The sequence below is a fragment of the Bubalus bubalis genome, chromosome 7, assembly GCF_019923935.1.
Source record: "Bubalus bubalis isolate 160015118507 breed Murrah chromosome 7, NDDB_SH_1, whole genome shotgun sequence".
Classification (NCBI taxonomy): Eukaryota; Metazoa; Chordata; class Mammalia; order Artiodactyla; family Bovidae; genus Bubalus; species Bubalus bubalis.
In genome coordinates, this window is record NC_059163.1 from 57,324,424 (window position 1) to 57,336,771 (window position 12,348).

The 12,348-nt window shown below is 41.8% G+C and overlaps 1 protein-coding gene across 17 annotated transcripts in view; it reads left to right on the plus strand.

Annotated features, from left to right (window-relative positions):
• Positions 1-12,348, plus strand: part of APBB2 (amyloid beta precursor protein binding family B member 2) — a 377,673-nt gene that overhangs the window by 67,298 nt on the left and 298,027 nt on the right. For all 17 annotated transcript variants that reach the window (XM_044945932.2, XM_044945931.2, XM_044945935.2 and 14 more), the window contains exon 2: positions 10,617-10,772. The gene's annotated coding sequence lies outside the window, so the exon portion shown is untranslated. The remainder of the gene's footprint in view (positions 1-10,616; positions 10,773-12,348) is intronic.

Here is a 12,348-nt window from a genome sequence, read left to right on the forward strand (position 1 = left end):
GGAAGTAATATTTGAAAATCTAGGGTACAAATAATTTCCAGAGAGAGTTCATGAAGTACATAAATGACCAGTGTTCTTTAAATCCAAGTAATTTCTGGACTGATAAGGGAAACACAGCATATACCAATAAAGATAAATAAATAGAAATTCATATCTAGACATAAGGGACTTAAATATGCCAAAATAAGGAAGGTGATCTTAAGAATACCCAGATAGGAAAGAGAGATTGTTTATCAAGGGAATACTATACTTACAGCTGACTTCTCAACAGCAGTATGGATGCTGGAAAAATATTTTCAGAATGCTAAAAGAAAATACTATTGATTGTATGTCAGCAAAACTGTCATTCAAGAAAAAGGCAAAATATACTTTGCAAAAAATTAAAACTTACTGTGGCAGATTTTACTAAGAAACTTAAAGGATGTACTTCATGAAGAAGAAAGTAATTCCAGAAGGAAAGTCTGAGATGCAAAAAGGAATAAGGAAATTGATAAACATATAAATATCATTAAAATTAAATAAAAATAAAAATTCAGTGCCTTGGTCATACTAGTCACATTTCAATGCACATGTGGATAATGACTACTATATTAGACAACACAAATATGACACATTTCCATCATCAAAGAAAGTTCTCTTGGGCAGCACAGTTGTAGAATAATGGGAGGGAAATATACTAAGATAGTCTCTGGGGTTCATAGACTTTAAGATGCCACTGTTTATAAGAGCCACTGTTTTGGTATGTGTATAAGATGTAAGAAAACATTGCCAAAGGTGTTTAAGATGCCATTTTTGGTAAGATACATATCACTATTACCTCTGTGAAATTGGAAGAAATGTGCCTGTTTTGTAAGACACGTATCACTGTTAACCTTCGTGAAACTGGAAGAAATATGACTCTTAGAATGGATGCAGTAGGGAGCAAGAACATAAATGAACCAGGAGTTGTGATCCTAGTGGGTTGGACAGAGAATAGTCAAGTGAGAGGTCTGACCTGGAGAGAACGCCTGGTGCATACTTGGCACAGAGTATGTCTCAATAAATGTTTGATGAATGAATGGATGATTTTATTGGATGGGTGAATGGGAGTCATCAGACTATTCAGGTAGCTGGATTTGGCAACATGGTTGAAGTCACCCAGAAAGTTTGTGTGGAGTTGTGAGGAGAGTCAGGATGAAGCCTTTGTGAACACCATTTTTAATATTCTAGGGAGAAGGCAATGGCACCCCACTCCAGTACTCCTGCCTGGCAAATCCCATGGTTGGAGGAGCCTGGTAGGCTGCAGTCCATGGGGTCGCTAGGAGTTGGACATGACTGAGCGACTTCACTTTCACTTTTCACTTTCATCCACTGGAGAAGGAAATGGCAACCCACTCCAGTGTTCTTGCCTGGAGAATCCCAGGGATGGGGAAGCCTGGTGGGCTGCCGTCTATGGGGTTACACAGAGTCAGACACGACTGACGCGACTTAGCAGCAGCTGCAGCAGTGGTCGTATACAAAGGAGCCCAAGAAAGAACATTAATAAAGATGGAGAAGAACCAGAAATCTCAGGCCACCTGAGAACAAAGGGCAAAGGGGTGAGATGCTGCGAGGACTCTGTTAAGATAAGGCATCAGTTCAGTCCCTCATTCGTGTCCAACTCTTTGCAACCCTATGAATCACAGCACGCCAGGCCTCCCTGTCCATCACCAACTCCCAGAGCTTACTCAAACTCATGTCCATTGAGTTGGTGATGCCATCCAGCCATCTCATCCTCTGTCGTCCCCTTCTCCTCCTACCCCCAATCCCTCCCAGCATCAGGGTCTTTTCCAATGAGTCAACTCTTCGCATGAGGTGGCCAAAGTACTAGAGTTTCAGCTTTAGCATCATTCCTTCCAAAGAACACCCAGGACTGATCTCCTTTAGGATGGACTGGTTGGATCTCCTTGCAGTCCAAGGGACTCTCAAGAGTCTTTTCCAACACCACAGTTCAAAAGCATCAATTCTTTGGTGCTCAGCTTTCTTCACAGTCCAACTCTCACATCCATATATGACCACTGGAAAACCATAGCCTTGACTAGACGGACTTTTGTCAGCAAAGTAATGTCTCTGCTTTTGAATATGCTATCTAGGTTGGTCATAGCTTTCCTTCCAAGGAGTAAGCGTCTTTTAATTTCATGGCTGCAGTCACCATCTGCAGTGATTTTGGAGCCCAGAAAAATAAAGTCTGATACTGTTACCACTGTTTCCCCATCTATTTCCCATGAAGTGATGGGACCAGATGCCATGATCTTCGTTTTCTGAATGTTGAGCTTTAAGCCAACTTTTCCACTCTCCACTTTCACTTTCATCAAGAGGCTTTTTAGTTCCTCTTCACTTTCTGCCATAAGGGTGGTGTCATCTGCATATCTGAGGTTATTGATATTTCTCCCAGCAATCTTGATTCCAGCTTGTGTTTTCTCCAGTCCAGCGTTTCTCATGATGTACTCTGCATAGAAGTTAAATAAGCAGGGTGACAATATACAGCCTTGACGTACTCCTTTTCCTATTTGGAACCAGTCCGTTGTTCCATGTCCAGTTCTAACTGTTGCTTCCTGACCTGCATACAGGTTTCTCAAGAGGCAGGTCAGGTGGTCTGGTATTCCCATCTTTTGAAGAATTTTCCACAGTTTACTGTGATCCACACAGTTAAAGGCTTTGGCACAGTCAATAAAGCAGAAATAGATGTTTTTCTGGAACTCTCTTGCTTTTCCCATGATCCAGCGGATGTTGGCAATTTGATCTCTGGTTCCTCTGCCTTTTCTAAAACCAGCTTGAACATCAGGAAGTTCACGGTTCACATATTGCTGAAGCCTGGCTTGGAGAATTTTGAGCATTACTTTACTAGCGTGTGAGATGAGTGCAATTGTGTGGTAGTTTGAGCATTCTTTGATGTTGCCTTTCTTTGGGATTGGAATGAAAACGGACCTTTTCCAGTCCTGTGGCCACTGCTGAGTTTTCCAAATTTGCTGGCATATGGAGTGCAGCACTTTCACAGCATCATCTTCCAGGATTTGCAATATCTCAACTGGAATTCCATCACCTCCACTAGCTTTGTTCGTAGTGATGCTTTCTAAGGCCCACTTGACTTCACATTCCAGGATGTCTGGCTCTAGGTGAGACAAGGCATATGTATTCTTGAATAAATATCAGCCTGTCCTACGCGATAGGAGAAGCATTGAAGATCGCAAATTTTCAATGTTATTATTTCTACCAGAGCATCTGAGAAGGCTTTATGAAGGAGGTAATATTTGGGCTGGGCCTCAAAGGACAAATAGGTGGCACATCAGAGTAGTAGGGTGAGGCAGTCTAGGCAGATGCAATAACACCAAAAAAAGCATGAAACTGTTGAGAAGATGTGAAACTCTTGGCAGTAATTCTTAATGAGCCCGACTTTGCTGTGTCCAGCTTTTTTCTAGGAAAAAGTCTAATGTTGGTGAAGGAGCATATGTTCCCTAAGATCATAAGCATTCTTTTACTGATTTTAAGATGGAATGGAAGGTAATTAAAGTAACTACAGACCTGGCCAGGTACCTCCCTACTGCTCTGAATAGACCACGCTTTATGTATGATTTTCCCAGCACTCTCTCAGATTACACAGTTTATTACTGAATTTGGGGATTTAAGTTCTGTATTAATGCCTGTAGTATATTATTAAGATGATTAGTTATATGACAACCTTAGACTAGAGAGTGGGAAGCAGATTTAGCTTGCTGAAGTTCACCAGATCAGAGTGCTAAGAAAATACAGGGCAGATAGGACTTGGCCAAAAATCCCAGGTTCTTGATTTAAAAGCTGTGTAACATCAGTCAAGTCATTTGACCTCTTCATGCCTCAAATTTCCCCATTTAAAAAGACAGGCATAGTAATAGTTCCTACTTCAGGATGAAAGATTATTGGAAAGCACTTAGCAAAAGAATTATCTGCTATTATAATGAAAATGTTCCAAAACTTTTTTCAATAAGGAAATACAGTAAGTCAGTGGTTCCCAGCCATGGGACCGTTGTGAATCAGTATCGTTTGGGTCCAGTTAGAAAAGTGAAGATCCGTGGACACGTCCACAGACCTAGTACATCATCTGCACAGATGCGCTTTGAACTTTGTATTTTTTTGGTAGGAACCCGCAAATTTAGGAACTCTTGATCTTGGGCTGAGTAGCATTTTGGTCTTTTTTTTTTTTTTTTTAAACCTCTTCTTTGCTATACAGTATTTTGAACATTGGCCGTTGGTATTTGTTGAGCCTGTGAACTCTTCAGGTTTTAATCCTAGAGATCATTGTGTAACTTTTCACTCCTGTGCCTTCCTTTCCTTCCTCTTTTTCCTCCTTTCCTCATCCCCTCCCTGCACCTCCATCCCGTATTGAATTTTTAGACTGTTGGGTTAACTACCTTCTGGACAGCCTAGTTCTCATGCCCTCCCCTCCCCTTAAATAGATTTTTAAAGGAAACTTTGTGAAGGCAGACGTTTGGCATGTTCAGTTTAGTTTCTAAAAAAAATAGAATTCAATTTTTTTTATTCTTTACAGAAATGACTACAGGAAATGATTCTAAAATAACTGATATTCCCCTTGTTAAAACTGAGGTTGTGTTTGGATGGATTCCAGCATATGTTCGTTTTCCTTGGGTGGGGGAGGAGGAAGGTATGGAGAGTGTTCTCCATGCCAAAAGGCACAAATCGTAATCCCTCAGACCCAAGAGTGCCTTTCATATGGTGGCAGTTATTTGGCATATTGTAAAATGTAGCCTGGAGATTTAATATATAAAATGTTTACCGTATTTAGATCAATTAGAATATTCCTTTTAACTTTCGTGTATGGTTATTTTGGTGGAGAAAGAAACCATTATATTGCAGCAGAAGCATCCTTGCTGCTTAACTCTGTTTAGTTCCTGTTTCTTACATTTCATGTGGATGAGGAATATCGGCTAAATTAGGGCAGAAATTTTGTTCAGTGCTAGATCTCCAGTACCTAGAATAGTGCCTGGCGTGCTGTGAGTGTTCAGCAAAAATGTACTAAGAATGAGCTAACAATTAACCCGAACCAAAAACTGCATCTGCTGCTACCTTTACAAGCTCTTGCGAAACTTCCTCAAGAGCTTGTGAAGGTAACAATATGTCATGTTTTTCTGGTATTCGGATTGGAAGCCGCCTGCATGTCCCATAACTCCCTGTGCTTCTTACAGATTTTACTGCATCCCATCACCAAGTCTTTGCAGGAATGGGCTGCGTCTCTTGTTTGTGGTTGAATCCACAGTGCTGTATCTGGCAGCTTTGTAGTTTCTTAGTAAATATTTGTTGAATGAATACACAGTGCTTTAAAAACTTATGTAATGCCTTCGTATTGGGTTTCATTGGTTGAGAGTCCCATGAAACTGGCCAATAGTCTCATCCCAGTATTACAGATGATAAAACAAAAGGTGAAGAGTGTATGTTAGTTATCCCAGAAAGCCTCAGGTCACAAGTAGCAGAGCTGGGACCACAACCTCTACATCTGTTGATTTCTTCATCCCTTATTTTTCCCAGAACAGCTTTTGTTGTTGTTAGTCACCAAGTCATGTCCAGTTCTGTGTGACCCCATGGACTGCAGCACACCAGGCTGTCTGTCCTTCACTATCTCCCAGAGTTTCCTCAAACTCATGTCCATTAATTGATGATGCCATACAACCATCTCATCCTCTGTCATCCCTTTCTCCTCCTGCCCTCAGTCTTTCACAGCGTCAGAATCTTTTCCAGTGAGTCGGCTCTTTGCATCAGGTGGCCAAAGTATTGGAGCTTCAGCATCAGTCCTTCCAATGAATATTCAGGACTGATTTCCTTTAGGATGGACTGGTTGGATCTCCTTGCAGTCCAAGGGGCTCTCAAGAGTCTTCCCCAACACCACAGTTCAAAAGCATCAATTCTTCAGTGCTCAGCTTTCTTTATAGTCCAACTGTCACATCCATAGATGACCACTGGAAAAATCAAAGCTTTCACTAGACGGACCTTTGTCATTAAAGCGATGTTCCTGCCTTTTAATACATTGTCTAGGTTGGTCATAGCTTTTCTTCCAAGGAGCAAGTGTCTTTTAATTTCACGGCTGCAGTCATTGTCCTCAGTGACTTTGGAACCCAAGAAAATAAAATCTGCCATTGTTTCCATTTTTTCCCCATCTATTTGCCATCTGGTGATGGGACTGGATGCTGTGATCTTAGTTTTTTGAATACTGAGTTTCAAGCCGTCTCCTTCACTCTTCTCTTTCACCCTCATCAACAGGCTCTTTAGTTCCTCTTCATTTCCTGCCATTAGAGTCGTTTCATCTGCATATCTGATGCTGTTGATATTTCTCCTGGAAGTCTTGATTCCAACTTGTGATTCATCCAGCCCGGCATTTTGCATGATGTACTCTTCATATAAGTTAAATAAGTAGGGTGATGATATACAGCCTTATCGTTTGTACTTTTTTTCCAATTTTGAACCAAGTTTGCTTCCGAAGAACAGTTTTTAGAACATTAGAAAGCATCAGTTCCTCCCCTTCCAAACTGTTGCAACCCTCTTTACTTGAGAGCATGACAGGGGACGTTACTGTATGAAACTTTTTTAAAATTGTCATGTCTCCACAGACTTCATTGGGTGCCAGTTTCGCTTATAGATTTCAGTTGCTGGTGATGTGTAACTTAAAACACAGCCCTCATTATTTCAAATAACTTATTCTCTCCTCTCCCCAATATTTTAAGATGTGAAGTTATCAATACTCTCAATCTAAGTTTTTAAAATAAAATTTCCCACACCATGAAAGTAATGTTCTCTGACATATTCTTGCCTGGTACTCCTGATCATTTTGAGAGAGAAATTTCAGAAGTATTGAATTGGCTTGGCTAATACTTCTGGAATCAGGCTCAGGAAGGACAAACTTTCCCTGTGATATTAAAACGGGGGAAAAGTGCTGACCATACATTTACGATTCTCAGATAGTGGCAGTATCTAGGGGCACATTTTGCCAAAGACATTGAGTCAAGATAAAGAACCAGGTAGCACACAGTCAGGGTTCCCAGTAAGAAAGGATTTCAAAATCAATGAATCTGATCTAATTTCTGTTTAGTCTGTCATTGAGAAAGATAATTTTGTGATTTCAGCAAGACTGTGCCAAATTTGATTAGCAGGCCAGAGTTCATTCTACCAGACTGCTAAATTTAAACTTACTGTCATTACCTTACAAATGACTTTCCAAGAGTTCCTAGAACAACACTCACTACCAAGCTTTGATTTCATTGTGAAATAGCAACAAGAATCTGATTCCTTTTGCCCTCTGTGGACATTAACCTTTAGCATCAGAGCAGAGGCACGGAAGGGGATGAATAAACTGTCAATATTGTCTTTCCTCCAGGGTCCAGCCATGGAAATAGATAGTGGGGAAGGAACAGTTTGGGGTGGAAAAAATATGCATTTTTTCAGGCGCCTGACTCCTGAGATGAAGCGGGACAGGGCCATTGTATTGGTCCCGGCTGCTTACAAAGCCAGCTCACATCGTCCTTGGATGCAGCGTTTTTTTAGCGGCTTCACAGTTCCTGCCTTTGTGGTCCCGCTGCACAGTAGGCACGGGGAGGGAACTCAATGAAGGCTTTTCAGGGAGCGTTTCTGAGTTCGTCACTGCCATCTGTCTTCTCTCTCTTACTCATCGGGCTGTTCACATCTGTGGGACTCCTAGGTTTCTGACTGGTGTGGTGTGGATGCTATAGGTGAATGCTGAGAAAGAAGTGAAGAGGAGCATTGTTCGCATACTTCACTTAGAGGAAGTGAGGAAAAGTCCTGCTTACCCCCACGCTTGTATCTGGCACAAGAGATGAAGCGTTAGGATTATTTTATTTTAGTTATTAGTGACTTTCTTCTTTCCTTTCCTTCCTGTTCCTTCCTTTCTTTCTTTTCAAGCAATGTTTTATTAAAGTATAATGGACCTACAACACTGTTAGTTCTAGGTACACAACATAAAGATTTGCTGTTTCTGTACTTTACAAAATGATCCCACTCTGTTTCTTAATTTTTGAAATCAGTAATATCTCTTCCCTAAAACTTTTGGAAGGAGGAGGCTCAGACTTGATGTCTGATCATTTAGTAGATTATTTACCGCCAACAGTGGGGTGAGCACGTGTCCCTCGTCTCACCCACAGGTGGCTCACGGGTGCCAGTGTTGTCTTCTCTTGTTGAAAACCTCTTGTCCTGCTTCAAGCAGTGGAGCCGTGCGGTCATCAGCAGGACAAGTACTAGGACCAGAAAGCTTTTGGCATGACAGGCGGTTTCTGTTCAAGGCACCTGCTGCCTGCTCACACTGCAGCCATTGTTTCTCCGGCAGAGCGGGTTATGGGCAGAGCCTCATCTAGTTTAGCCCAGCTTTGAGTCTCTGCTTTTCTTTTCCTGCATGCATTTCATTTTTGACAGAATACATTTCTTGTCTTGTTCTACTCGTTTTGCTAATATGAATTTAACCTGTGGTGGAGTACGTGCCACGATGTAGTGGTGGATAGAGCACTTGGTCACAGTGGAGCTGGTGATCTGGACTTATCCCTGCCCCACCAGCTGTGTGGCCTTGGAAGAGACATTTGATCTCTCTGGGCCACAGTGTCCTCATTTGTAAACTGAGGATGTTGTCTTCTTAGAGTGATGGACTGCCAGGTACCCCAGTGTTAGTGAAAGCGTTAGTTGCTCAGTTGTGTCCAACTCTTCGTGACCCTACGGACTGTAACCCACCGGGTTCCTTTGACCATGGAATTCCCCAGGCAAGAATACTGGAGTGGGTTGCAATTCCCTTGAGATTCCACCATTGTGTTTTGTGTTTTCTGAGATGCCGGAAATATCAGAAATGGCGTGTGGCAGTGTTTACCAAGGGCTCTGCTCCTGTGAAATCTTAAGTGACATCAGGACATTTTTAATAAGTGACAGTTGTATAGCATGGCTAGTGATAGAGAAATTTAGATGCATTAGTTAAGGGAGAGGAATAACTATGTTCTTGTTTCTTTGTGACAGGTTTGCAAAATCAGTAAAACTTTCTTGTTCCTAGAAAAGTAGTTGTTCAACCCTGGGGGTGTTATTGGACACTTGGGTTTTGAACTTCTAAGTGAAGAATTACAGAGTTCAGATAAATGAAGTCTTTTTAATTTTAGCTCTTATTCTTCAGATAAAAGGAAGCCCACAAATGAGGCTAATATATTATATTGGTATTCCATTTCTGATTTGTGTTCTCATACTGTTTAGTAAGAAAAACCTTATTTAAAAATATTCTGATTCTAAAAATGATACATATTAATTGTATAAAACTTGGAAAAACACTAAGATGTACACACAAATATGTCTAATTCCATGATCCAGAAATAGCCATTATTGTTCATGCTTTGAAATCTTTAGATTATATACACTCAATTTGTAGAACAAAACTGGGATTACACCACAGATAGATACCTTGATATCTTGCTTTTTTCTTGCTGTGTTCCCTTTGAAATTATTTTTGCCACAGAGGTTTCAAATGAAGATGGAGATTAATGTAATATTATGCTTGGCACACTTGTGTCAGGGTCTGTGACTTACAGAAATAGAATTGTGGACCTAGTATCTGAAAATAACATGTGTTTCGTTCTCTCTTGAATCAATATTTGATGTATATTGATGCTGCCGTAACTATTACTATCACTAAGAAAGACTTTTTAATCTGTTCTTAATTGTTCACTAATTGCTTTTATAAGATTCCCTCATTTTTCTGTTTCTGAATTCAGTGAGCCTAAGTTATTTGAGCAGTTTTTCTGGATGCCTTGATTCTTCAAGCTGAAGCATAGTAGCTAGTGTGGGCCAGGCTGCAGGTTTGGCCTGAAGCAGGATAGTTAAGTGATTCCTTTTTGCCTGAACATATTATACATTTGATAATATTTATGATTCACTTGAATACTGGTTTTCATACATCATTTTCCTCTATTAGGAAATGAAAGATGATTCGTTTCTCCTTTGGGTTATTTAGCCTGTGAACTTTTCTGCTACACTATTCACTTTGCATTGAAAATACATTCTAAATCCTGAACCACACTGGAATTTTTTGTGACCTTTCCCTTGTGTGTCTTTCGGTGGTGCCCTTTGAAGTCCTGAAATGGTTTTGTATTTGATTGAGATTAAATCTGGGTTTCATTTTACTTTTTTAAAACATATTGAGCAAGTTAATTTTCTGTTCGGGTTCCTAAGGGGAATGAGCCCAGCCCTCTGTGTCCCAAGAATTCAGTCCGAGCCTTGCCAGAACATTCCTGTGGTTTTCCACAGGGCAGATCAGTGTGTTCATGAAATTTTAGTTGTAGCTCGTGTTTTCTGTGGTTAATTAAAACATCTGGCTTTTAAATTTTCCACAAACAGAGCATAAGCATTTGGCCAAACCTGTTTAGTAATAATTAAACACTTCAATCCTCCCCCTCAGAATAGCCCAAACTTGTAAGGTGTCTTTAGGAGACCTTATAAACTGTTGTCTCTGTTCATTAATGATTTTAAACGTTTGGACGATGCTGGGAGTTCTCCTGCCAGACATACCGTCCTGAGAGAGAGCGTGTTTGTGACTGTGAATTCCTCTAATGGATTCCGGCCTTCGCCCCCTCCAGGTTGGAGCTGCTGTGGGTGAGCTGCTGCCGTCCGTAGCCAAGCATGCTGTGGTTGGATCTGCCCAGCCGGGGAACAGAAACGTTTGCTGGATGGAAAATCCATAAAAGAAAGCTCCTGTGAAAGCCTGAGACAGACGATAACTTAAGCACGATCAGGTTGGTATAAGATCAGAGAGGCTGGGTAAAGTGGATTGGATCACATGGGGAAGGTGGTTTTGTTATTTCATGCAGTGTTTTTGAGACAACCCTAAATAATCATTCCCAGTTATTTGAGGGATTCCTGGCCGTCGTACAAACGGCAGACAGCCTGGCAAACTTCTGTATATGGTGTATAGTCATCCCCCTTTCTTTCTTTTCCTTTCCCCTCTCCTCTGTCCCATCCTCTCTCTCTCAGAGAAGAGAGGAAGGTCTTAAGCTTAGCATATGTACAACAAACCACAACCAGAGGTCACCCGTAATCACTCTTTGATCTTGGCTTTATTTTGGGGAGAAAGCCTGGACTTGTCCTGAGACTCTCAGAGACTTGCCCTCGTGTGTGTTTCCACACCAGGAAGGGTGGATTGTGGAGACCTGCCACATTTTTAGGGAGGCGGGGTACTTCTGTGTGTGTTCCTTTGGTTTGCTTGGCAAATTTTTACCTACTCTTAAATCTCTCTCCAAACAAAAGCTAGCAACACACTTGTTTTCAACAGTATGTGCACTTGGTGTTGAGATACCCAGGACAAAGGAGAAGAAATGCCCTGAAAACAATAGGAATGTACCTAAAGGCAAGATAGCCTCACTGAGAAGCAGGAGAAGGAAACTGCATAGCCCACCTCACACGTGGCAGTAAGGTGGGAAAGAATTCATTCTGAGAAAGAATGTCATACAGGGACCGACACTGAAAACACTTTGTATTCAGTGTTCAGTGGTTACACATAATAAGTAGAAGGGACTTACACGTAATAAGCAGAAGGGTCTGAGTCAGCGGTCTTCAGAGCCTGTGAAGCAGGGAGTGTCTGTTGGCTTTGCCCACCCAGCATCTCTTTCCTCCTTTCAATAAATCATCCGTATTTCCCCTGAGCCATCAGTAACCCTTGCTTTGTTCTCAGCCCATGTGGTCAGAGGAGGCGATGACTCCATCGCCTCTGTCTTGGGCATGTGACATCAGCTTGGCTAGTCAGGGTCACAAGGATCCGTTGTGGAGGTATGGAATTATGGAACTGTTGCAGAGAGCTTTTTCCTATCTGTGGGTTTGTTAAGCTGGAGCTGCTAGTGACCCTCTTTGCTACCACGTAGGAAGACGCTTTCTGAGGATGAAGTCAACATAGAGGAGATCAGCGTAGGCTGATGGCAGAAGGGGAATGGCGCTAGGGAGACACACGCACACAGATACCCACCTTACACCCACCATGGGTGGCCCCAGACCCAGCAGGCCCCAAAGCCAGCAACTCCAGTTTCCTCTGCCAGAAGATTAGCTAGGTAGTTTGAATTAGGGGTTGATCACTTATATCCCAAAACATCCTGATTTGCCATACCTTTCAGTGTGAAGTCTTCGCATGAAGTGGCTCAGCCCCTGTCCTCAGGGGCTTGCGGTGATAGGCCAGATCAGATCAGCGTTAGGCTAGCTGACCCGCAGAGTGAAAGTGTGTCACCAGAGGCAGCAAAATTCTGTGGGAGTCAAAGAGATGCGGAATTATTATTCTGCTGGCTTGGGAAGAGACTAGCAGAGAGAGCTGTTATTTCACAGAGG